This window comes from Ictidomys tridecemlineatus, unplaced genomic scaffold, assembly GCF_052094955.1.
Source record: "Ictidomys tridecemlineatus isolate mIctTri1 unplaced genomic scaffold, mIctTri1.hap1 Scaffold_182, whole genome shotgun sequence".
NCBI classification, from domain to species: domain Eukaryota; kingdom Metazoa; phylum Chordata; class Mammalia; order Rodentia; family Sciuridae; genus Ictidomys; species Ictidomys tridecemlineatus.
In genome coordinates this window covers 99,462-123,089 of record NW_027521572.1, presented here as the reverse complement: position 1 = coordinate 123,089, position 23,628 = coordinate 99,462, and the positions used below count along the sequence as shown (strand labels likewise).

The window sequence follows — 23,628 nt, the reverse complement described above, 5'->3', positions numbered from 1 at the left end:
GTAGACATCTCTTCTTAATACAAGCCTGGAGATCCCACACCACCAGGGATCCCCCTGGAGCCCTGTGTTCCAGATTCTGGTGTGGGCCGCACATGGGCCAGGGCTGGCTCTGGACTCCTGAGTGCTGAGGTGGAGTTGAGTGTTGGAGGAGGAGCCCCCGCAGCAGGGAAGAAACCCATCCATGTTTGCAGGGAACAGAAGACACGGCAGATGGTACATCCCGCACTTCTACTTCAGGGGACTGGTCAATCCAGACCAGAACAGAATCAGGAACATAATTACACAGCGCTGGGCGCAGCAGCCTAAGTGGCTCAGTCCCAGTCCCCCTCCCCCTGGGGTTGTCCTCCCGCGACACCTCCAGGTCATTGAAGTGGAAGTTGGCCATCATGTCTCGCATGGCCAGCATCAACCGGTTCAAGCCTTGGTTGTGGTTCAGACCCCCAGGCACTCCTTCCACTGGCCTCTCCCCCTGCAGCAGCGAGACATGTCTGAGCAGGGCCTCTCTGTGCTGGGACTGGGGACCTGGGGCCCAAGCAGGGAGATGCGTCATCAAGCCCGGGGTGGCCTGCACCCCAGCACGGGACCTGGACCCTCCTCAGGTCCCTGTCGAGGACATGAAGCTCTGAAAAACCAAAGGCACATGTCTACCCAGGCCAGTGCAAGGCAGGGGCCGAGCAGCCCTGCGGCTCCCAGGAGCTGTTGGCCCCGCTCCTGCACTGCCCAGCATGGTGCTGACGTTGGACATCTGCATGCAGACGACTGGCTTGAACCACTCAGCACAGAAGCTGACCGGAAGAAGAGGGCAACCATGTTTCCATGGCTGACAGGACTTAACCTGAAACAGGAAGTCAAGAGAAGTCATAAAACAAAGCTAGACTCCCCTTGACTCCTTCCAACGCAGGTCAGGGTCCAGCTTGGGGAGGGGCCATGGACACCCAAGGACAACTGGGAAGGAAAGGAAGGGGCCCGGGGGTGGCTCTTCAAGGAGCCTAGTCTGTGAAATGACCACAGCCAGGCTGTCCTCTGCCATGGACAGGCCTTGTTTCCAAGAAGAACTGCAGTCTCACTGGGCGTGGTGCCCATGCCTGTGCCAGCAACTTGGGAAGCTGAGGTAGGCGGATCATGAGTTCAAAGCCAACCTGGGCAAATCAGCAAGATGGCCCCAACATTTAAAAAAGTGCTGGGGCTGCAGCTCAGGGGTAGAGCACCCAGGTTCAATCTCCAGCACCACAAAACAGAAAAGGGCAGCAGTTGCACACTTCCTTCAGCACAAGGCCAGCAGAGAACAGAGCCACAGGCAGGGGATGCCACGGCCACTGTCTGCTGGATGCCAGGGCCACACCCATGCTCTGAGGAGGATAAAGCCCATGTGGGCAGAGAGCAGAGCAGGGTGCCTCTGTACCGCTGACTAATGACCTCCTCCTGAGCTACTGGGGAGCTTGACACAATGGGCTTCACTGTGAACACACAGTCCCATTATAACTTCTACAAAGTTGGTGGGGAAAGGTGGGGCTGGAAGGCAGCCTGCCTTAAAAGGGAGGGCCGCCAGCAGCTCTGGGGCTTACCCCAGACAAGCAGCTCCTCAGCACATTTTTCCCCTGCCAGGATGGAACCCAGGTCACACATACTAGGCTAGTGCTCTGCCACTGAGCTAAACCATGGCCCTTTTGATTTTGAGAAAGGGTCTTGCTAAGCTGTTGGCCTTGAACTTGTGATCCTCCTGGTCTCAGCCCTGAGTAGCTGAGATTATAGGTGTGGCCCTAACACCAGAAGTAAAGGTGAAAGGGCTCTTGTTGGCTCTGAAAGCTGCCCACACTCTGGGGGCAGCCTGTAGGCGGGCTCTGATGTGTTTCTTTGTCACTTTCTGTCCCACCAACCCACTCTCCTTGCCCAGCCTCACGGGCCTTCTTGCTGCCTTCCTGCTGCTCTGGGTATCTCTCGGTGCACTTTGGACCTTACCCTTATCTCTAGGTTCTACAATTCTCATCTGTTCCTACCACGGCAGCTGACCACAGGCCGAGTGGCTTCTTATTCTGCTTCCCACTGCGTTTCTAGTACCTGCTACAAAATCTGGAAAGAAACGCTCAGAGTTGGGTGGATATGTGCAAAGGCAGCTGTGTCCTGAGTGTCACTGCTGCTCCCTCTTCCCTGTGGCTGACCGCTGGCCTTCTGGGCTGCCTTCGGTGGGCATCGAGCCCGGGGGAGCCCCGAGGCACTGACCTGGGTCTGCACAAGCACAGTGGGGGTGAGGGCATTACCTCTCTGGTCTGACGTAGGAGTAGATGGTGTCCAGGGGAGGCAGAGGGTCAAACCTCGTCACAGACTGTGTGGTCACATCCTTTAGAAAGGGGAGAAACAGTGATGCTAGAGCCTTCTGGGGCAGGTCACTCAACAGAGAAAGGGAATGGGCTTGGCTTTCTGCCCCTGGGCAGAGGCATGGTGGGAAAGGTCAGGCACACAGGAAGTGCCCACGCATTCCATGATCAAACTCACTGTGGTGCCCAAGCCACACAGCACGGGCTGAACCACAAGTCACACAAAGCTGGCACAGCCCTGTCCAGCCTCTCTACCCTCTCCTGCCAGCACCACGCTGTCACTACTCATCAGAACAAGCCTTCCTGGCCAGAAGAGGTTGGCAGTGCTGTCCTGAGGAGCTTAGGTAAATTAGTGGTGTCGAGGGCCCCAAGGGACCCCCTGTCCTGGCCGCCCTGACCTGCCTCTTCCTACAGACCTGTGGTGCCCCTGAGGTTTCCCCACAGCAGCAGCCTGCTCTCAGCAGTGTTGCATGCAGGCCTGGCCACCAGCAAGGCACGTGGGGCCAAGACTATGGGTCCAGCTGCTCCTGGATTGACCAGCACCCCAGTAGGCTGAGGGAAGGTACATATACCCCCTTTGGCCTCACCCACCATCCTGCCTGTGGGCTGCCAGGAGCAGGAGGGGAACGGTCACACAGCCCACCATTACGCCATCCTCCTTACCGGGGGAAGCGCAGCAACAGCCTCCCTGATCTCTGAGAGGATCACATGGCGATGGATGTTTCTGGGTGCACGCTGGTAGAGCATCTTCCACCTGAGGCCAGGGCAAACAGCAACAGATTAACCATTGCCCACCCTGCAAACTGCTAAGCCCTTCCTCCCTGGCAGGTCTCCATCTCCCAAGGATCTCCAGCTTCACCCCCAGACAGCCAGGCAGTCAGTCCATGGTGTGCTGAGTGAGTCTCTGAAGGACCCAAGTGTCACTACAGCTGCGGCACGGGGCCTGCCCCTGCTGGACACGGTGGGGCGGAGAAGTTGCACAGGGAGCAGAACGTGCTCCTGCCCATTAAAACATCCCCTCTAGTGTGGAGAACAGATGAGTGCACAGTGAATACTGGCTGTGAGGGCCAGGGTTCCAGGGCCCCCACTCTCCCATCATTTCTTCAATTTTACTTAAACAGCAGAGGGCTTCCTCTGGGCAGTTAGGGGAGACTCCTGGCCAGCACAGACCACAGAGTCCTCACTGTACTACCCAGCCTGGCCACAGCAGTCCCAGACTACAATGCTAACAGGGCCAAAGGCCAGACCGTGGGTGGAAGTGGGCCAGGGCTGCTGCTTGCTGCTATCTCTGCCAGCAGGTGTGAGCCTGGCACCTGCTATAGCAGATGTGAGAACCAGGCACACAGCAGTAGGCAGGACAGAATATGGGCAGACCCATGCCACACCTTCAATCCCACCTGGACAGTGGCAGCAGCCTTGGGGTCTACATGCTCACCCACAGGAGAGCAGGGCTATGCCAGCAGCAGTAGACATGAAACCACTCTGGCCCACAGCATCTAACATCAGAGGGTGCCCAGAGAGGGCAGGAGGGGCTGACCTGCACGAATACCCAGCATCTCACCTGTTCACACAAGCCTCCACAGTGGGGTCCCCAGCGTCCACTGCCTGAAGAACCTCGCGAACATTTTCCTCCAGCCAGCTCATGGTGGCAGGCTATTTCCAGAGGAAGTGCGACCTCCCAAGGTACAGACTTACCAGCTGGGTAGGGCAGGGGGGTGGCTGTGGGAGCAAGGCCTGGGTCAAGGATGGGGGGCTGGGTGTGGGAAAAAGGCCATGGTCAGGGCAGGGGACTGGCTGTGGGAGCAAGACCTGGGACATGGATGAGAGCTGGGTGGAGCAAGGCCAAGGTCAGAGATGGGGAGCTGGGTGTGGGAAAAAGGCCATGGTCAGGGCAGGGGACTGGCTGTGGGAGCAAGACCTGGGACATGGATGAGAGCTGGGTGGAGCAAGGCCAAGGTCAGAGATGGGGAGCTGGGTGGAGGAAGGTCAAGGTCAGGGATGGGGAGCTAGGAGTGGGAACTAGGCCATGGTCAGAGCAGGGGACTGGCTGTGGGAGCAAGACCTGGGTGAGGGATGGGAGCTGGGTGGAGCAAGGCCAAGGTCAGGGATGGGGAGCTGGGTATGGGAGCAAGGCCTGGGTCAGGGATGGGGAGCTGGGTGGAGCAAGGCCTGGATCAGGGATGGGAGACTGGTTGTACAGCAAGGCCTGTGTCAGGGATGGGGAGCTGGGTGGAGCAAGGCCAAGGTCAGGGATGGGGAGCTGGGTGGAGCAAGGCCAAGGTCAGGGATGAGGAGCTAGGTGGAGCAAGACCTGTGTCAGGGATAGGAAGCTGGCTGTGGGAGCAAGCCTGGGTCAGGGATGGGGAACTGGGTAGAGCAAGGCCTGGGTCAGGGATGGGGGGCTGGCTGTGGGATCAAGGCCTGGGTCAAGGATGGGGAGCTGGGTGAAGCAAGGCCAAGGTCAGAGATGGAGGGCTGACTTTGGGAGCAAGCATTTGTCAGGGATGGGGGGCTGGCACTGGGAGCATGACCTGGGTCAGGGATGGGGAGCTGGGTGGAGCAAGGCCAGCGTCAGGGATGGGGAGCTGAGTGGAACAAGGCCAGGGTCAGGGATGGGGGACTGGCTGTGGGAGCAAGACCAAGGTCAGGGATAAGGAGCTGGCTGTGGGAGCAAGGCCTGGGTCAGGGTTGGAGAACTGGGTGGAGTTAGTCCTGCTTCAGGGATGGGCAACAGGCTGTGGGAGCAAGGCCAGGGTCAGGGATGGAGAGCTGGGTGGAGAAGCCTGGATCAGGGATGGCTGTGGGATCAAGGCCTGGGTCAGGGATGGGGAGTTGGGTGAGCAAGGCCAAGGTCAGAGATGGGGGGCTGGCATTGGGAGCAAGCCTGTGTCAGGGATGGGGAGCTGGGTGGAGCAAGGCCTGGGTCAGGGATGGGGAGCTGGGTGGAGCAAGGCCAGGTCAGGGATGGGAGCTGCTTGGAGCAAAGCCTGGGTCAGGGATTGGGGACTGGCTGTGGGAACAAGGCCTGGTCAGGAATGAGGAGCTGGGTGGAGCAAGGCCAAGGTCAGGGATGGGGAGCTGGGTGAAGCTAGGCCTGGGTCAGGGATTGGGGACTGGCTGTGGGAACAAGGCCATTTTCAGGGATGTGGGACTGGCTTTGGGAGCAAGGCCTGGGTCAGGGATGGGGGACTGGCTGTGGGAACAAGGCCTGGGTCAGGGATGAGGAGCTGGGTGGAGCAAGGCCAGCATCAGGGAAGGGGAGCTGTGTGGATCAAGACCTGGGTCAGGGTTGGGAGCTGCGTGGAGCAAGGCCAGGGTCAGGGATTGCGGGCTGGGTGGAGGAAGGCCAAGGTCAGGGATGGGGAGCTGGGTGTGGGAACTAGGCCATGGTCAGGTCAGGGGACTGGATGTGGGAGTAAGACCTGGGACAGGGATGGGAGTTCGGTGGAGCAAGGCATGGTCAGGGATGGGGAGCTGGATGTGGGAGCAAGACCTGGGTCAGGGATGCCGAGCTGCATAGAGCAAAGCCTAGGTTAGGGGTAGGGTACTGGCTGTGGGAGCAAGGCAAGGGTCAGAGATGGAGAGCCAGGTAGAGCAAGGCTTGGGTCAAGGATGAGGAGCTGGGTGGATCAAGACCTGGGTGAGGGATGAGGAGCTGGGTGGAGCAATGCCATGGTCAGGGATGGGGAGCTGGCTGTGGGAACAAGCCTGGGTCATGGATGGGGAGCAGGGTGGTGCATGGCTTGGGTCAGGGATTGGGGGCTGCCTGTGGGATCAAGGCCTGGGTCAGGGATGGAGAGCTGGGTGGAGCAAGGCCAAGTTTAGAGATGGGTGGCTGGCTTTGGGACCAATCCTGTGTCAGGTATGGGGAGCTGAGTGGAGCAAGGCCTGGGTAAGGGATGGGGGGCTTGCTCTGGGAGCAAGACCTGGGTCACGGATCGGGAGCTGGGTGGAGCAAGGCCAGGGTCAGGGATGGGGGACTGGCTTTGGGAGCAAGGCCAGGGTCTGGGTTGGGGAGCTGGGTGGAGCAAGGCCAAGGTCAGGGATGGGGAGCTGGCTGTGAAAGCAAGGCCTGGGTCACGGTTGGGGCACTGGGTGGAGGCAGGCCTGCCTCAGGGATGGGGGACTGGCTGTGGTAGCAAGGCCAGGGTCAGGGATGGAGAGCTGGGTGGAGAAAGGCCTGGATCAGAGATGGGGGGCTGGCTGTGGGATCAAGGCCTGGGTCAGGAATGGGAGACTGGCTGTGGGAACAAGGCCTGGGTCAGGGATGGGGAGCTGGGTGGAGCAAGGCATGGGTCAGGGATGGGGGACTGGCTGTGGGATCAAGGCCTGGGTCAGGGATCCGGTGCTGGATGGAGCAAGGCTAGGGTCAGGGATGGAAGCTGAGTGGAGCAAAGCCTGGGTCAGGCATTGGGGACTGGCTGTGGGAAGAAGGCCTGGGTCAGGGATGAGGAGCTGGGTGGAGCAAGGCCAAGGTCAGGAATGGGAAGCTGTGTGGATCAAGACCTGGATCAGGGTTGGGAGCTGGGTGGAGCAAGGCCAGGGTCAGGGATTTAGAGCTGGCTGTGGGAGCAAGCCTGGGTCAGAGATGGGGAGCTGGGTGGAGCAAGGCCTGGGTCAGGATTGGGTAGCTGGTTGTGGAGCAAGGCCATGGTCAGGAATGGGAGGCTGGGTGGAGTAAGGCCAAGGTCAGGGATGGGGAGCTGGGTGTTGGAACTAGGCCATGGTCAGGGCAGGGGACTGGCTGTGGGAGCAAGACCTGGGACAGGGATGGGAGTTGGGTGGAGCAAGGCCAAGGTCAGTGATGGGGAGCTGGAGATGGGAGCAAGACCCGAGTCAGGGATGGGGATCTGGGTAGAGCAAAGGCTGGGTCAGGGTTAGGGGACTGGCTATGGGAGCAAGGCCAGTGTCATGGATGGGGAGCCGGGTGGAGCAAGGCCTGGATCAGGGATGGGGGACTGGCTGTGGTAACATGGCCTGGGTCAGGGTTGAGAAGATAGGAGGAGCAAGGCCAAGGTCAGGGATGGGGAGGTGGGTGAATCAAGACCTGGGTCAGGGATGAGGAGCTAGGTAGAGCAAGGCCAGGGTCAGGGTGGGGAGCTGGCTGTGGGAGCAAGCCTGGGTCAGAGATGGGGAGCTGGGTGGAGCAAGGCCTGGGTCAGGGAATAGGAGCTGGCTGTGGAGCAAGGTGTGGATCAGGGATGGGGGGCTGGCTGTGGAGCAAGGCCTGGGTCAGGGATGGGGTCTGGCTGTGGGAGCAAGGCTTGGGTCAGGGATTGGGGGCTGGTTGTAGGATCAAGGCCTGGGTCAGGGATGGGGAGCTGGGTGGAGCAAAGCCAAGGTCAGAGATGTGGGCCTGGCTTTGGGAGCAATCCTGTGTCAGGGATGGGGAGCTGGGTACAGCAAGGCCTGGGTAAGGGTTGGGGGGCTGGCTGTGGGAGCAAGACCTGGGTAAGGGATGGTGAGCTGGGTGGAGCAAGTTCAAGGTCAGGGATGTGGAGGTTGCTGTGGGAGCAAGGCCTGGGTCAGGGATCGGGGGCTGGGTGTAGAAATAAGGCCAGTGTCAGGGATGGGGAGCTGGGTGGATCAAGGCCTGGGTCAGAGATGGGGACCTGGGTGGAGCAAGGCCAGGGTCAGGGATGGGGAGCTGGTTGGAGCAAGGCCTGGGTCAGGGATGGGGAGCTGGCTATGGAGCAAGGCCTTGGTTAGGTATGGGCGACTGGCTGTGGTGCAAGGACTGGGTCTGGGATGGGCGGCTGGCTGTGGGAGCAAGCCTGGGTCAGGGATGGGGAGCTGGGTGGAGCAAGGCCTGGGTCAGGGATGGGGGGCTGGCTATGAGAGCAAGACCTGGGTCAGGAATGGGGAGCTGGGTGGAACAAGGCCTGGGTTAGGGATGGGGGGCTGGCTATGGGAGCAAGACCTGGGTCAGGGATGGGGAGCTGGGTGGAGCAAGGCCTGGGTCAGGGATGGGGGACTGGCTATGGGAGCAAGACCTGGATCAGGGATGGGGAGCTGAGTGGAGCATGTCCAAGGTCAGGGATAGGGAGCTGGCTGTGGGAGCAAGGCCAGGGTTACAGATGGGGAGCTGGGTGTAGCAAGGCCAAGGTCACGGATGAGGCTCTGGCTGTGTGAGCAAGACCTGGGTCAGGGATGGGGAGCTGGGTGGAGCAAGGCCAAGGTCAGGGATGGGGAGCTGGCTGTGGGAGTAAGGCCAGGGTCAGGGATCGGGAGCTGGGTGGAGCAAGGCCTGGGTCAGGGATGGGGAGTTGAGTGGAGCATGTCCAAGGTCAGGGATAGGGAGCTGGCTGTGGGAGCAAGGCAAGGGTTACAGATGGGGAGCTGGGTGTAGCAAGGCCAAGGTCACGGATGAGGCTCTGGCTGTGTGAGCAAGACCTGGGTCAGGGATGGGGAGCTGGGTGGAGCAAGGCCAAGGTCAGGGATGGGGAGCTGGCTGTGGGAGTAAGGCCAGGGTCAGGGATCGGGAGCTGGTCGGAGCAAGGCCTGGGTCAGGGATGGGGGACTGGCTTTGTGAGGAAGGCCAGGGTCAGGGATCGGCGACTGGATGGAGCAAGGCCAGGGTCAGGGATGGGGAGCTGGGTAGAGCAAGGCCAGTGTCAGGGCAGGGGGCTGGCTGTGGGATCAAGATCAGTGTCAGGGATGGGAGCTGGGTAGAGCAAAGCCAACATCAGGGATGGGGAGCTGGGTGTGGGAGCAAGGCCTGGGTCAGGGATGGGGACCTGGGTGGAGCATGGCCTGGGTCAGGAATGGGAGACTGGCTGTGGGAGCAAGGCCAGGGTCAGGGATGAAGAGCTGGGTGGAGCAAGGCCAGGGTCACTGATGGGGGATTGGCTGTGGGAACTAGGCCTGGGTCAGGGATGAGGAGCTGGGTGGATCAAGACCAAGGTCAGGGATGGGAAACTGGGTGGAGCAAGGCCAGGGTCAGGGATGGGGAGCTGGCTGTGGGAATAAGGCCAGAGTCAGGGCAGGGGGCTGGCTGTGGGAGCAAGGCCTGTGTCAGGGATGGGGAGCTGGGTGGAGCAAGGCCAAGGTCAGGGATGGGGAGCTGGGTGGTACAAGACCTGGGTCAGTGATGTGGAGCTGTGTGGAACAAGGCCAGAGTCAGGGATGGGAGCTGGGTGGAGCAAGGTCTGAGTCAGGGATTGGGGACTGGCTGTGGGAACAAGGCCAGGTTCAGGGATGTGGGACTGGCTTTGGGAGCAAGGCCTGGGTCAGGGATGGGGGACTGGCTGTGGGATCAAGGCCTGGGTCACTGATGGGGAGCTGGGTGGAGCAAGGCCAGGGTCAGGGATGGGAGCTGGGTGGAGCAAAGCCTGGATCAGGGATTGGGGACTGGCTGTGGAAACAATGCCTGGGTCAGAAATGAGGAGCTGAGTGGAGCAAGGCCAAGTTCAGGGATGGAGAGCTGTGTGGATCAAGACCTGGGTCAGGGTTGGGAGCTGGGTGGAGCAAGGCCAGGGTCAGGGATTGAGAGCTGGCTGTGGGAGCAAGCCTGGGTCAGAGATGGGGAGCTGGGTGAAGCAAGGCCTGGGTCAGAGATGGGGAGCTAGGTGGAGCAAGGTCTGGGTCAGGGATTGGGTACTGGCTGTGGGAACAAGGCCAGGTTCAGGGATGTGGGACTGGCTTTGAGAGCAAGGCCTGGGTCAGGGGTGGGGGACTGGCTGTGGGAACAAGGCCTGGGTCAGGGATGAGGAGCTGGGTGGAGCAAGGCCAGGGTCAGGAATGGGAGCTGGCTGTGGGAGCAACCTTGGGTCAGAGATGGGGAGCTGGGTGGATCAAGGCCTGGGTCAGGGATGGGCCGCTGGTTGTGGGAGCAAGGCCTGGGTCAGGGATGGGGAGCTGGGTATGGGAACTAGGCCATGGTCAGGTCAGGGGACTGGCTGTGGGAGCAAGACCTGGGACAGAGATGGGAGTTAGGTGGAGCAAGGCCAAGGTCAGGGATGGGGGGCTGAATGTGGGAGCAAGCCCTGGGTCAGGGATGCGGAGCTGGGTAGAGCAAAGCCTGGGTTAGGGATAGGGGACTGGCTGTGGGAGCAAGGCCAGGGTCAGGGATGGAGAGCTGGGTGGATCAAGGCCTTTTGTCAGGGAATAGGTGCTATGTGGAGCAAGGCCAAGGTCAGGGATGAGGAGCTGGGTGGATCAAGACCTGGGTCAGGGATGAGGAGCTGGGTGGAGCAAGGCCTGGGTCAGGGATGGGGGGCTGGCTCTGGGAGCAATACCTGGGTCAGGCATGGGGAGCTGGGTGGAGAAAGGACTGTGTCAGGGATGGAGAGCTGGGTGGAGCAAGGCCTGGGTCAGGGATGGGGGCTGGCTGTGGGATCAAGGCCTGGGTCAGGGATAGGGAGCTGGGTGGAGCAATGCCAGGGTCAGTGATGGGAGCTCAGTGGAGCAAAGCCTGGGTCAGGGATTGGGGACTGGCTGTGGGAACAAGGCCCGGTTCAGGGATGAGGAACTAGGTGGAGCAAGGCCAATGTTAGGGATGGGTAGCTGGCTGTGGGAGCCAGCCTGGGTCAGAGATGGGGAGCTGGGTGGAGCAAGGCCTGGGTCAGGGATGGGGAGCTGGTTGTGGAGCAAGGCCAGGGTCAGGGATGTGGGGCTGGGTGGAGTAAGGCCAAAGTCAGGGATGAGGAGCTGGGTGTTGGAACTAGGCCATGGTCAGGGCAGGGGACTGGCTGTGGGAGCAAGACCTGGGACAGGCATGGGAGTTGGGTGGAGTAAGGTCAAGATCAGGGATGGGGAGCTGGATGTGGGAGCAAGACCTGGGTCAGGGATGGGGAGCTGGGTAGAGCAAAGGCTGGGTCAGGAATAGAGGACTGGCTGTGGGAGCAAGGCCAGGGTCAGGGATGGGGAGCCGGATGGAGCAAGGCCTGGGTCAGGGATGGGGGGACTGGCTTGGTAACAAGGCCTGGGTCAGGGATGAGGAGCTAGGTGGAGTAAGGCCAAGGTCAGGGATGGGGAGCTCGGTGGATCAAGACCTGGGTCAGGGATGAGGAGCTGGGTGGAGCAAACCAGGGTCAGGGTGGGGATCTGGCTGTGGGAGCAAGCCTGGGTCAGAGATGGGAAGCTGGTTGGAGCAAGGCCTGCGTCAGGGCATGGGAGCTGGCTGTGGAGCAAGGTGTGGATCAGGGATGGGGGGCTGGCTGTGGAGCAAGTCCTGGGTCAGGGATGGGGGGCTGACTGTGAGAGCAAGGCTTGGGTTAGGGATTGGCGGCTGGCTGTGGGATCAAGCCCTGGGTCAGGGATGTGGTGCTGGGTGGAGCAAAGCCAAGGTCAGAGATGGGGGGCTGGCTTTGGGAGCAAGCCTGTGTCAGGGATGGGGAGCTTGGTGCAGCAAGGCCTGAGTAAGGGTTGGGGGTTAGCTGTGGGAGCAATAGCTGGGTAAGGGATGGGGAGCTGGGTGGAGCAAGTTCAAGGTCAGGGATGTGGAGCTTGCTGTTGGAGCAAGGCCTGGGTCAGGGATCGGGGGCTGGGTGTGGGAATAAGTCCAGGGTCAGGGATGGGGAGATGGGTGGAGCCAGGCCTGGGTCAGGGATGGGGGACTGGCTGTGGGAGAAAGGCCAGGTTCAGGGATGGAGAGCTGGGTGGAGTAAGGCCTTGGTCAGGGATGGGTAACTGGCTGTGGGACCAAGGCCTGGGTCCGGGATGGGGAGCTGGGTGGAGCAAGTCCAATGCCAGGGATGGGGAGTTGGGTGGAGCAAGGCTAGGGTTAGTGATGGGGCGCTGGCTGTGGGAATAAGGCCAGGGTCCGGGCAGGGGGCTGGCTGTGGGAGCAAGGCCTGGGTCAGGGATCGGGAGTTGGGCAGAGCAACGCCAAGATCAGGGATGGGGAGCTGGGTGGATCAAGGCCTGGGTCAGAGATGGGGACCTGGGTGGGGCAAGGCCACGGTCAGGGATGGGGAGCTGGCTGTGGAGCAAGCCCTTGGTTAGGGATGGCTGGCTGGCTGTGGTGCAAGGACTGGGTCTGGGATGCGGCGCTGGCTGTGGCAGCAAGCCTGGTTCAGGGATGGGGAACTGGGTGGAGCAAGGCCTGGGTCAGGGATGGGGGACTGGCTATGGGAGCAAGACCTGGGTCAGGGATGGGGAGCTGGGTGGAGCATGTCCAAGGTCAGGGATAGGGAGCTGGCTGTGGGAGGAAGGCCAGAGTTATGGATGGGGAGCTGGGTGTAGCAAGGCCAAGGTCACGGATGGGGCGCTGGCTGTTGAGCAAGACCTGGGTCAGGGATGGGGAGCTGGGTGGAGCAAGGCCAAGGTCAGGGATGGGGAGCTGGCTGTGGGAGCAAGGCAAGGGTCAGGGATCGGGAGCTGGTCGGAGCAAGGCCTGGGTCAGAGATGGGGGACTGGCTGTGAGAGGAAGACCAGGGTCAGGGATGGGGGACTGGGTGGAGCAAGGCCAAGGTCAGGGATGGGGAGCTGGCTGTGGGAGCAAGGCAAGGGTCAGGGATCGGGAGCTGGTCGGAGCAAGGCCTGGGTCAGAGATGGGGGACTGGCTGTGAGAGGAAGACCAGGGTCAGGGATGGGAAACTGGGTGGAGCAAGGCCAAGGTCAGGGATGGGGAGCTGGGTACAGCAAGGCCAGCGTAAGGGCAGGGGGCTGCCTGTGGGAGCAAAGCCAAGGTCAGGGATAGGGAGCTGGCTGTGGGAGCAACATCAGGGTGCAGGATGAGGGCTGGCTTTGGGAGCAATGCCTGAGCCATGGTGGGGCCTGACTGTGGGAGCAAAGCCTGTGAGCAGACCCCCCAGCAGGACCTTCTAGAGCAAAAAGAGGCTGTCTCTCAGCTACTGATGGATAGTTCACCTCCTGAAGGGAGGGTATACAGGTCTGGACTTTGAATTGGTGCTGTCTGCGCTCCTCAGCTGACTGAGTTGCTCAGTGTACATGTGTGTCTGTAGAGAGCAAGTGCAGAGGACGAAGGCTGCCTAGGGGACGGGGATTCTGGGGTGGACCCCCATAACATGTTTTTCTTTCATTTATGTTTTCTGTTTATTTCTGGTACTGGGGATTGAACCCAGGGGTACTCTACCACTAAGCCACATCCCCAGCCTTTTTATTTTTCATATCTTATATATATTTTTAGTTCTAAATGGACACAGTATCTTTATTTTATTATTATTTTTATGTGGTACTGAGGATCAAACCCAGTGCCTCACAAGTTCAAGGCAAGTGCTCCACCACTGAACCACAACTGCAGCCCCCTTTATTTTTCCTTTGAGACAGGGTCTCGCTGAGTTGTTGAGGCTGAATCCCCCTCCTCAGCCTCCAGCATTGCTGGCATCATAGGCTGTGCCACTACACCTGGCTGTCTCCTCTGTATTTTTATGAGAAACATGAAAAAGGTGATATGTGCCAATGCAGAATGTGGAACATACCAGCAACGAGAGACCCTCTGCCCACAGCCAGTGCCTGTGGGTCATGCTGTCTGACCTTAAGCCCTGCTGCCCACTCCTGTCAAAAGGCATCAGGTGAACCTCATGTCTTAGGCCAGAGGCCATTTACTTGATCCACCAGTGTTTCTCTTCAGATGTAAGGTGACCCATATGTGGACACAGACTCCAGGCCTTCCTTAGGGGACAGTAACCAACATCCCCAGGGGTTTCCTGTCTCCGAGATTGCCACCAGGCTGAAGAAGGTTTCCAGGAGACAGAGCCACACACCCACCCTGACCCTGCGGAGCAGAGCGCACCTGCCACCCCTCCACTGCCCTGAAGGTAAGCGAGGGCCCCCAGGAGTCGACGAGGATGCCCACCAGGTGTTATCCCAGCAGGGCACCAAGGCTCTACCTTATCTCAGCATCTGGTCCAAAGAAGCGGTGATTGGAGACAGTGGCATCGGGCCACACACTGCAGTACTCGAGCAAGAGCATGAGGACTGCAGGAGGAAGCAGAGGCTCAGGTGCTCAGTGGCCAGGATAAGGACCCGGGGCCCTGTGGGCCCTGATCACAGACACGACTGGAGTCATGACGTCACAGAGGCTGCAAGGCTACGGGGTCCTTGAGTCTGACCAGCGTTCTGAGCTGCTGCAGGGGGAGTGGCTGAGGATGGGGGTCCACAAAGGATGAGCAGGTACCTCTCTGCACCCTGGAGGCAGACCCTTGTCCTTCAAGTGCCCTTCCACATCTCAGGGAGACTTGCCATCACCCTTCAAGCATGAGCAACAGACCCTAGGACAGACTGATGGGAGTGGGTCGGCCAGTGCCCTGGAGGAGGTGACCCCACAGGGCCCCAGCGTAAGGACAGTGGCCAACACATGGTCACGGGCTCTGGGTGTCCAGTCCTCTGGGTCAGGGCCTCTCCAGCTCTAGTACTGTCCCCATGCAGTACTCTCCGGCTGAGTAGGCAGGGCTTCCCTACACTGCCCACATGCCGAGACCCTGCCAGAGGCAGCTGGTGGGAAAGCCGGCCTACCAACTGTCTCCCAGGGACAAGCCGCAGTAGGGTCTCTCCTGAGGGATAGCCATGGCAGCTCTGTTATTCAACGTGGGCCCTGTGGCTCTGTGTCCCCCACCTTGTCTGGCCTACCGAGGGCTCCCAGTTGCATCGAACCCAAGGGGGACAGAGGTGGCTGCTGGGATGATGGGCTGAGCCCTGAGTTGGTGAGCTGGCTCTGCTCCTGACAGGGAGCTCTGGACACTGCAGGTGGGTCTGCCTGTGCTCGCGTCCACCCATTGCTGGGGCCTCTCTATGGCTTCATCAGAGCCAACAAAGCAGTGCTGACTCTGGGACTTCCCCTCAGAGGGGTTGTCACCGATTGTGTGCACACCTCTGTCACAAAAAACACTCCTACCCTCAAGCACAAGGACGGCCTCCTCTAGAGGTTCACTTCCTGTGTGCTTGTGGAGAAGGTTCCCTACCTGCCGCCTGAGTAGGTAGCAGCCCCCTGGACCTGCCCTGGGTGCAGATAGAGGCCTAGTGTGGCGGGGGGGCACCCTGGAAATGCAGGGCCATGCCACATACTGCCTCTGGATCAGGTCCAGGCCCCGCTCAACCCTCTGCTGCTGTTTCTCTCCCTAACACTAAACACCAATGTGCATACCCTGTATCTCTCTCCTGCCCTGTAACTAACAGCAAAGTTAGTGGACATACAGTTTGTCCCTCACCCAAAGCCCCCTCCCACCTGGCTGGCGTGCAGTTGGCCCGCTGAGGTGGATAATCAGCTAACTGCAACATCAGCAGTTTTTAGGCTGGCTGGAGAACACATCTTTCTTTAAGCACAAGACAGGGCTGGGACCAGGTCTCCACCCTCAGGAAGAACCACTTCACAGGCCAGCGTGGTACCTACCTCGAGGGAACATGGTGAGTGCCTGCTGGATCAAGAGGGAGGCCTTCTCTCTGGCAAAGCTGAGCTCATGCTGGGTGAGGTCTGTCTGTGACTCAATAGGAAGTATGCCAATGGAACCGAGAAGGCAAAATTTGGGAGCTGCGACAGGTTCTGATGAGCCTACAAGGGAGCAAGAGGCCAGGTGAGGGGCCTGCCCTCTGTGAGGACCAGGTGCACCACAGTGAGCTGACAAAGCGGGCCACCCCCACACCTGGATGGAGGACTTGCTCCACCTGGGGGTCTTCAATGTGCAGAAGGGCAACGTCAGTGGGAAAAGAGCTCTGTTGAGCCCCTCAGGCTCAGCACTGTGGGGGACAGGAGCGACTCCCTCTCCCCACACAGCAGGGTCCAGAGTTAAGGCAGCCAAGCTATGACTGCCCCCACCTAGAGGGGTCACTACCCTCTTCAAACATTTCCCCGCCTTTCTCTGTGTGCGATGTAACAGACATGATCTATTCCATGCTTTTCCATTAACAGGGAATGCTCATCTCCACAGAGTTCTGTAATCTTATAAACCACCACAAACGTTCTTCTGTGGCTGGTTCTGGGGACCCCGTGGGTTTCTTATAGCCATTCTCCTGAGCTCCTGGAATCTCTGTAAACTAGATCCCTGGAAGTGAGACTTCTTGGCCAACTGTATAAAGAGTTATGTGATTTTAAATGATTTACCTGTTTTTCATTACTTTTTTTATGAAAAATGTATTTCTTTATTCATGAAAAATATGTACTGTGAAAGGTTCAAGCAGAAAAGTAGAACAAGTACAGGCTCCTCCCCCTCCTCCCCTCCTAGGCCTGAGCCCCCTCTGGACAAGCTCTGTTCAGCTGTTTGTCCCACTCAGTTTGCAGCAGCTACATTAAAGCAAGAAGTGAGACTGATCTTCACACGTGGAGCCTGACCCAAAACACCTATACTGCTGCTTTGACTTGTGTGCAAACCCCACCTGTAGCAAGATAGTGCATGCTCTATAGCACTCAGTGGAGCCCAAGACAAACCCCACTCTCCTGGGTCTGGGGGCCCCAGGATGGCAGGTGGCATTTATGTGCGACTCTGACCTGGAACATGTAACCAATCATGACTACCCAGACTGTTGTCCCCACACTCAGGACCTAGGGTCCCTGTCAGCCCTGCATCACAACTTCCCTCACTGAGTGGCTGTCCCTTTCTGTGCCTAGCACGCCCAGCTCTGTGGTCTGCCTGACTGTCCATTACTAAGTACCATCTCTACACGCACACTCGATGCAGTTGTGTGCTCATCTTGGGGTTCTGATGCCAGGCTGCTTCCCTCTGGAAAGACCTGATTCTGCTCAACAGCATAATTGAGGGAGACTAGAGGGCAGGAGGCCCCTGGAACCCACCCTGGCTCTGCTTCATGGCCTCACCATGGCTACTAGTCACACTGCAAGCGCACATCTACCTCCCATTCCTGGAAGAGGTGGATCAAGTACTCATAGTTCCAGGCCCGCAAGGCCAGGTGGTCGACAAGCAGCAGCATGCACAGCGGGTCCTCGTGTGGCTCAAGGCTTCGCAGGCAGCACAGTGAGGGAAGAGCAAAGAGAGCAAGGAAAATGTCAGGGCCTAGGGTCTCTGCAGCACAGAAGCCCCTGCCATGAGGACTGGCAGGAGTGGATCCCTGGTGGACACTCACCTTAGGATGAGCTTGCAGAACTCCAGTGTGGTGCACAGGCAGCCACGCTTCTCCAGGAAGCTCATCTGCTTGTAGAGGGCCAGGTAGAAGCTCCTACATCCAAAAAGGTCCATGTGAGTTCAAGTGGCAGCAAACAGCAGAGCAGCCTCTGAGAGCCACCTGGCTCCACGCCAGTGTCCAGGTCATCATACGAGTCTGCGAATGCCTTTTGTGTCTGGGGAGAAGCTTTGTGTATGTCTGAAGAGCTGAACACACACAAATGTACTGAAAGTATTTAAAAAATTTTTGTTGTTGGGGCTGGGATTGTGGCTCAGCTGTAGAGCGCTCGGCTAGCACAGGCGGGACCCGGGTTTGATCCTCAGCATCACATTAAAAAAGGCACTGTGTTGTGTCCATCTACACCTAAAAAATAAATATTTAAAAAAAGGGTTTAAGAAAATTTTGTTGTTGTAGATGGACAGAATATTTTTTATTTTATTTATTTTTATGTGGTGCTGCTGAAGATCAAACCAGTGCTTCTCATGTGCTAGGCAAGAGCTCTGCCACTGAGCTACAGCCTCAGCTCCCTGAAAACCAAGCTTTTTGAAATCATTATCTTGCTTTTGGTTTGCTACTTGTTATTCAAGGGAAATGAGCTAAAAACGGTTATAATTATGATCTTAATTTACCTTCAAATTTCAATGGCGCTACTGTTGGGTACATAAAGCTATGTGACTTTAGTCATCCTGTAGACTTATTTTTAGAACTGAGAGTTTACTAGAAAAAGAAACCAGTGGAGAAAGTCTAGATAGAGTGCCCAGTGCAGCCACATTGCTGCACTGAGACAGGGCATGGTGGCCATAAGGTGGGGGCCATGCCACAGCCAAGCAGCGCTGCCCAGAGCAGCAAGAATACACACAGGACAGCAGGAAGACTGCTGCGGTCATGCAGGCTTGCCTCGGGGCTGATGCCAGAGGTGGTCAGCACAGAAATGTCATAAAGCAGAGCATAGACCCAGGTCTGCTCTGTCAGGCTTAATCTGACTTAAGCATCACTGATTTAAGAATCAAGACACAGGCCTGTGAGGCCTGCAGAAGTATCCCAGGCCCACAGGGAGGGCTGCCCTCAGGAGAGGCAGCTCACCTGTTCTCGGGTCTGTGGTAGTCCAGCCGGCATGTCCCACTGGTGACACTGAACAGGGGGTGGAAGGCACACTCCATGCTGTACAGCGCTCACTCTGTGGGCAGCAACACAGAGGCGGGAGTCAGCCACAGTAGGCGCCTGCAACTCCCAAGACCCCAAACAAGCAAAGCACTGGAAAGAAGGGGTCACAGAATTGGGACCCTGCAATGGGACCTCCTAGGTTTCCCTGGTGCCACGGCATTAATTGCAGCCAAAGAACATGTGAGCCTGAATGAGAAACACCCTCGACACCATGGGGTGCCACTGCCACATGTCCTGTTCATGCCCAGTCCCCAGGTGATACAAACACGGCCCAGACGCCCACAGCAGCGTGCGCGCACACACGGAAGAGCAACCAGAACCACCAACTGATGACAGATTCACCAACCACGTCTGTCCAAAGGGGGTGTACTATCCAGCCAAGAGCACACGGAAACCTGGGTCACACCACACATGGGGCACACAACCATGGGCAGAGACCACGCACAGTGCTTCTAATGAATGGCTCCCCACACAGGTAGGGCCACGGAGAGTCTGACCAGAATTCAGGGGTTCTGGGGCCTGGGGGAAGATAGAAGATGGCAGGCTGTTTTCCTGGAATGGACTGCAGTGATGGCTGCCAAGTTCCAGGACATATTAAACCAGGCATGACACACCTTCCACAAAGTGCTACATGACAACATCCTGCCACCTGCATCTGCTCTAGTGGCGAGAATAGGCAGGCTGAACTGCCTACTGGGTCTCACCTATGAGGTCTCGTGCCATCTCCTGATCCTCTTGAAAGCGGTAGGCATTACTGAGCTGCAGGAGTGAGTCCACATGGTAGGGGCTTGTCTGGAGCAGAATCTACCAGAAAAGAAGGGCAGCTCTGGAGGAAGGTCACAGGCAGGGACCCAAAGGACACCCCTGCAGTCCCCCAGGACCTGTGCACACCAGGAGAGATGATCACCAGGTGACAGACGAAATTCCCTTGGGACTCCAGGTGTGCACTGCTATTACCCAGCCAAGGCCTGGACCTGGCTCCAGGTGGGAACTGGGGAAACTGCCTGCTCAGTGGGGCTGTATTTGCTCCCAGGTCTCAGGACAGAGGACTGAAAGCAAGCAGGTTCCCGCCCCCCCCTACGTGGGGGACATGGGGCCAGCAGGATCTACATGCTCCCCCTACCTCCCCAGTGAGGCCCAAGACAGAGGCAGCACCTGGGAAGGACCATAGTGCCACTACACGCAGCTCCCAGCAGGAGAGCACCTGAGTGCCAAGTCTTCACAGTGCCCCTCGGGTCCGGGGGCCCCACTGCCAAGGGAGAAGCTGCCTGGGCATTCGCCCTCCACCCACTGGCAACTGTGGGGCCCACATACCACAAGGTTGTTTGGCTCCATGGCCTCCACGGCCACCAGGAACTTGTGCTGTGCCTGCTGGTACTCCTCACTGTGTTCAAACGCAAAGAAGGAAAGCCCTTTTTTCGATTCCAACAGCCACATAGACAGACCTGGCAGGTGAGAGTGCACAGAGAAGGTGTGCTGGATGCCAGGACATGGCGCCTCTACAGAGCACAGTAGCCCCAAAAGTCTCCCTTGTGCTGTTCTCAGAAAGGACTCTGTGATACCAACCCACTCGATCTGAGGGGTCTCACAGGTCACCCAGGCCTGGGGCTGGGCTGCCTCTGGGCCAGAGGCTGACGTCCAGGGACTCTCTCAGAACACCTGGGCCTGCTTCCCACTGCTTCCTTGGGCTGTCCCGGGAGCTGGCCTCTGTCTGCTTTCCACAAAGACTCACTTCTCTATAGAATTCAGATGAGCTCTGGGAAAGGATGGAGCCGAAGTGGCCCAGGACAACAAACTTCAGGGATGGGAGCATGGAGGTCCATCTGGGTGCCCGATCACGTCTGGTTAGGACCAGCATCCAGGGTGGCTGTGAGGGGCTGGGGCAGGAGGCGAGCAGTGGGCACAGGGCCAGTTCAGAGGCCTTGGCCATGTGTAACCCCTGACCAAATATGGTTCTGCTCCTTTTGTGTGACTGTGTGGAGGGACCATTTCCTCTGGTTAAACTGAAAAATTCAGTCTACTAAGACAACTGCTAAATGGCCAATGGTTCTCATGGTCTTCCCCTGAGCTACTCCATCCTGAGAGCCTGGCCCAAGGTCCAAGTCCTGCAGATTGAGACAATGAGCCCCTATCTCTACCATGTTCGGGTTCCTTTGCTACAAGGGCAAGAGACCTGGTGGGAAGAGAAGATACATGAGAGGCATCAGGGTTGATCCTACAAGTACAGGTCCTGAACTCCCAGGCAATCCTCACTGGGAGTCCAAGGGGATTCTTCTAGAATCCCCAACCCCACAGGCACAGCAGGTGAGGTGCGTTGGTTACCACCCTCCACACATGTCCTCTACACACCCATGACCTCTTCTACAGTATGTGCCCCATCAACCTGCAGAGGGATGTCTGAATGCTTCTCTATGCTGTGTAGCCGATGCCCAGAGAGGGCATTCACTTCCTACCCTGCACCTTCTGCATGGCTGTTTTCTTTAAACATAAAACTATCATACATTATTGATTTTTAAAAATATTTTTAGTTGTAGATGGACACAATACCTTTATATTGCTTATTTAGTTTTATGTGGTGTTAGGAATCAAACCCAAGGCCTCATACATGCTAGGCAAGTGCTCTATCACAGAGCTACAACCCCAGCCCCCAAATTATCATAATGTGAAAACAAACTCAAGGGCTGAGGATGCAGCTCAGCAGCAGAGCCCAGCCTGGCATGTGTGGCTTGGAGTGCTCGGGCTCAGTGCCAGCACACACACACAAAAAACACTTAAAAATGCAAGCGTCTGTTCAGCTGCTTCCTGTAGCATGGCACCCAGAGGACGAGGCAGACGGCAAGGAAGTTGAGAGCTTCTGCACAGGTCAGGCCAGCTGGGGACATACAGGCTGCTGCACCCTCAGGAACACCATACCTCACACGCAGCTGCACATGGTGCTTCAAGGCCCACCCGGAAGGCACTGAGGACAGTGTGCCAGCCCCCTGCTGCAGGAGTGACAGACTCACCTGGCTTGCTGTACCGCGGCCAGGTGCTCTTGGGGGTCATCAGCCACGTGCACTTGGGTTATACATGCTCCCTCTGTCGCAGCCTGGGGAGGAGGAGACAGGCACAGCTTTACCTCCACAGGCCAGGGGCCAGGCTGGCCGCCCAATCCCTCCAGCTCTCCCTGGAGGCAGAGCAGTGTGCAAGGGGCACACAGGGAGAGAGAGCAAAGCACTGCTGCGTGAAGAGGGGACCCAGCTGTGACCTGTGCAAGCAGCTACCATCAGGTCCAGGGGAACAGGGAGGCCAACAGTCCAGCACGAAGGCAAGAGGGACAAAAAGGAAACAAAAGTGAAACCCTAGAACATGGTGCAGAGCAGGAGCTCAGGGCCACTGAAATTCCCTGAGCAAACGAGCTGCTTCCTGTTGGACAGGCTGCACAGGAGGAATGCCTGGCCGTGGTCAGAGGCAAATTAGGGAAGTGGACCTCTGACACAGACCCCAGCAATATGACTCCAATCTTTGAAAAGGAAAACATGGAAACAAAACTGAGGAGTAAATTGGCATATTTCTGCAAGAAAGAAGACCAAGAGCAGAGTGTTGAGGGTCCTCAGGCACCCAGCTCCCTGCGACTCTTGTGTGAGCGACAAGTTGAGGGTACCAGGCCCCCTTTGGGCAAGAGTTCTTAGCTGCTGTTAGGGGGTCTGGCTCCCTTGCCAGGTGGCATCTTAGCCAGGCCTGGAAGGGCTGCACCCTGAGCTGAGTGATGAAATGTGGATGTGTATAGACCAATCTCTAGGCTTTTCAACAGTGCCCTATTTCACTAAAACAAAACAAGGAATAAGGAGCTGTACTACCCAGAACAGGACAAAACAGCATTTTTCTTTTCTCAAAAAGAGACATGAAAACTGTGTGAGAAGAACAAATACACAAAAAAAGCATGGCCAGAGGCTGAGAGGCACAATATGGCACAACTCTGCACACGCAGCAAGCAGTGGAAAGGAAACCACTGGTGCCTGGAAGTCTACAGCATCCTGGGCACCGCCAGGTCTGTCTGAAGTGAGCTGCCAGCCAGAAGTCTAGGGGAGGAGGCAGCCCTGACAGATGCTGGGGGGAGGGTCAGGAGGAGAACCTTAAGGGTCGCGACACAGAGGGTGTGGAGACAGCACAGACAGGGGGAAGGGAGCAGACCCCATCTGTCTCAGGAGGAAGTCAGATTCCCCCCAAAGATCAGTGCACAGCTATATGGAAACCCTGAATGGTCACCAGGAGGGAGGAACAGAAAGGAGCTAAGGTTTGGTCTCTGAACAACAGGACAAGGGTGGGGGACCAAGAAGGAGGGAACCACAGCTTTTCACTGGACATACTTCAGTAGGACTTAAATTTTTGAAGAAACAAACAACAAAAAAGTGTGCTGCTATAAAGGTAGTAAGTGAGCTGACCTGGTTACAGACCTGTGGTCCTGGCTGCCTGGGAGGCTGAGGGGGAGGCCCATGCAGACTCATGAGTGTGCGACCAGCCTGGGAAGCATGGAGGGCCTCACCTCAAAAATAGATACATAAAACTGAAATATGTGCAGGGGGCAGCTCAGAGGTGTGTGGCTCGGAGGTGTGTGGCTGTGGGTTCACTCCCTAGCACCATAAAAACTAAAAAACAAATGTAATTATTAACTAATGACTGATAATAACTATAATTTACAAAAATAAGATGATGCAAAAATGTAACACAGGGGCAGGCAGACAGAGCTGGGCTGAGTGGCAGAACTCAGCCTGAGCAGCACAGGTAGTGGCTCATGTAAGTGCTTTTCACAAATAACCCAAAACACACAGAAGTCAGAAACCCATGAGTCCCCAAACACTTAAAAACAAAAATACAAGGCAAAAACTGTTAAACACAAGGAAAGTGGGAACAAACGAAGTGTGAAAATAATCCTTGGCCCACTCATGACCCAACAGACACCAGTCAGACAAGGGCGCCACGTGCACACCTCACACAGTTTCAAGGCACTGTGTGGTCGAGGATGTAGCTGAGGACAACCGAGTGCAGGTGGGCCTTGGCGGTACCGTTCCTGGGAGGGCAGCTGGGCAAGGCGCAGGTACTCGAGGAAACCCACAGTGGGCCACTTCTCGGAGGGCTTCATGGATGCAGG

General features: G+C 57.7%; 1 pseudogene; it reads right to left on the bottom strand.

Annotated features, from left to right (window-relative positions):
• Positions 1-209: 209 nt before the first annotated feature.
• Positions 210-17,524, bottom strand: LOC144372879 (ribosome quality control complex subunit TCF25-like; annotated as a pseudogene).
• Between the last annotated feature and the right edge of the window lie 6,104 nt (positions 17,525-23,628).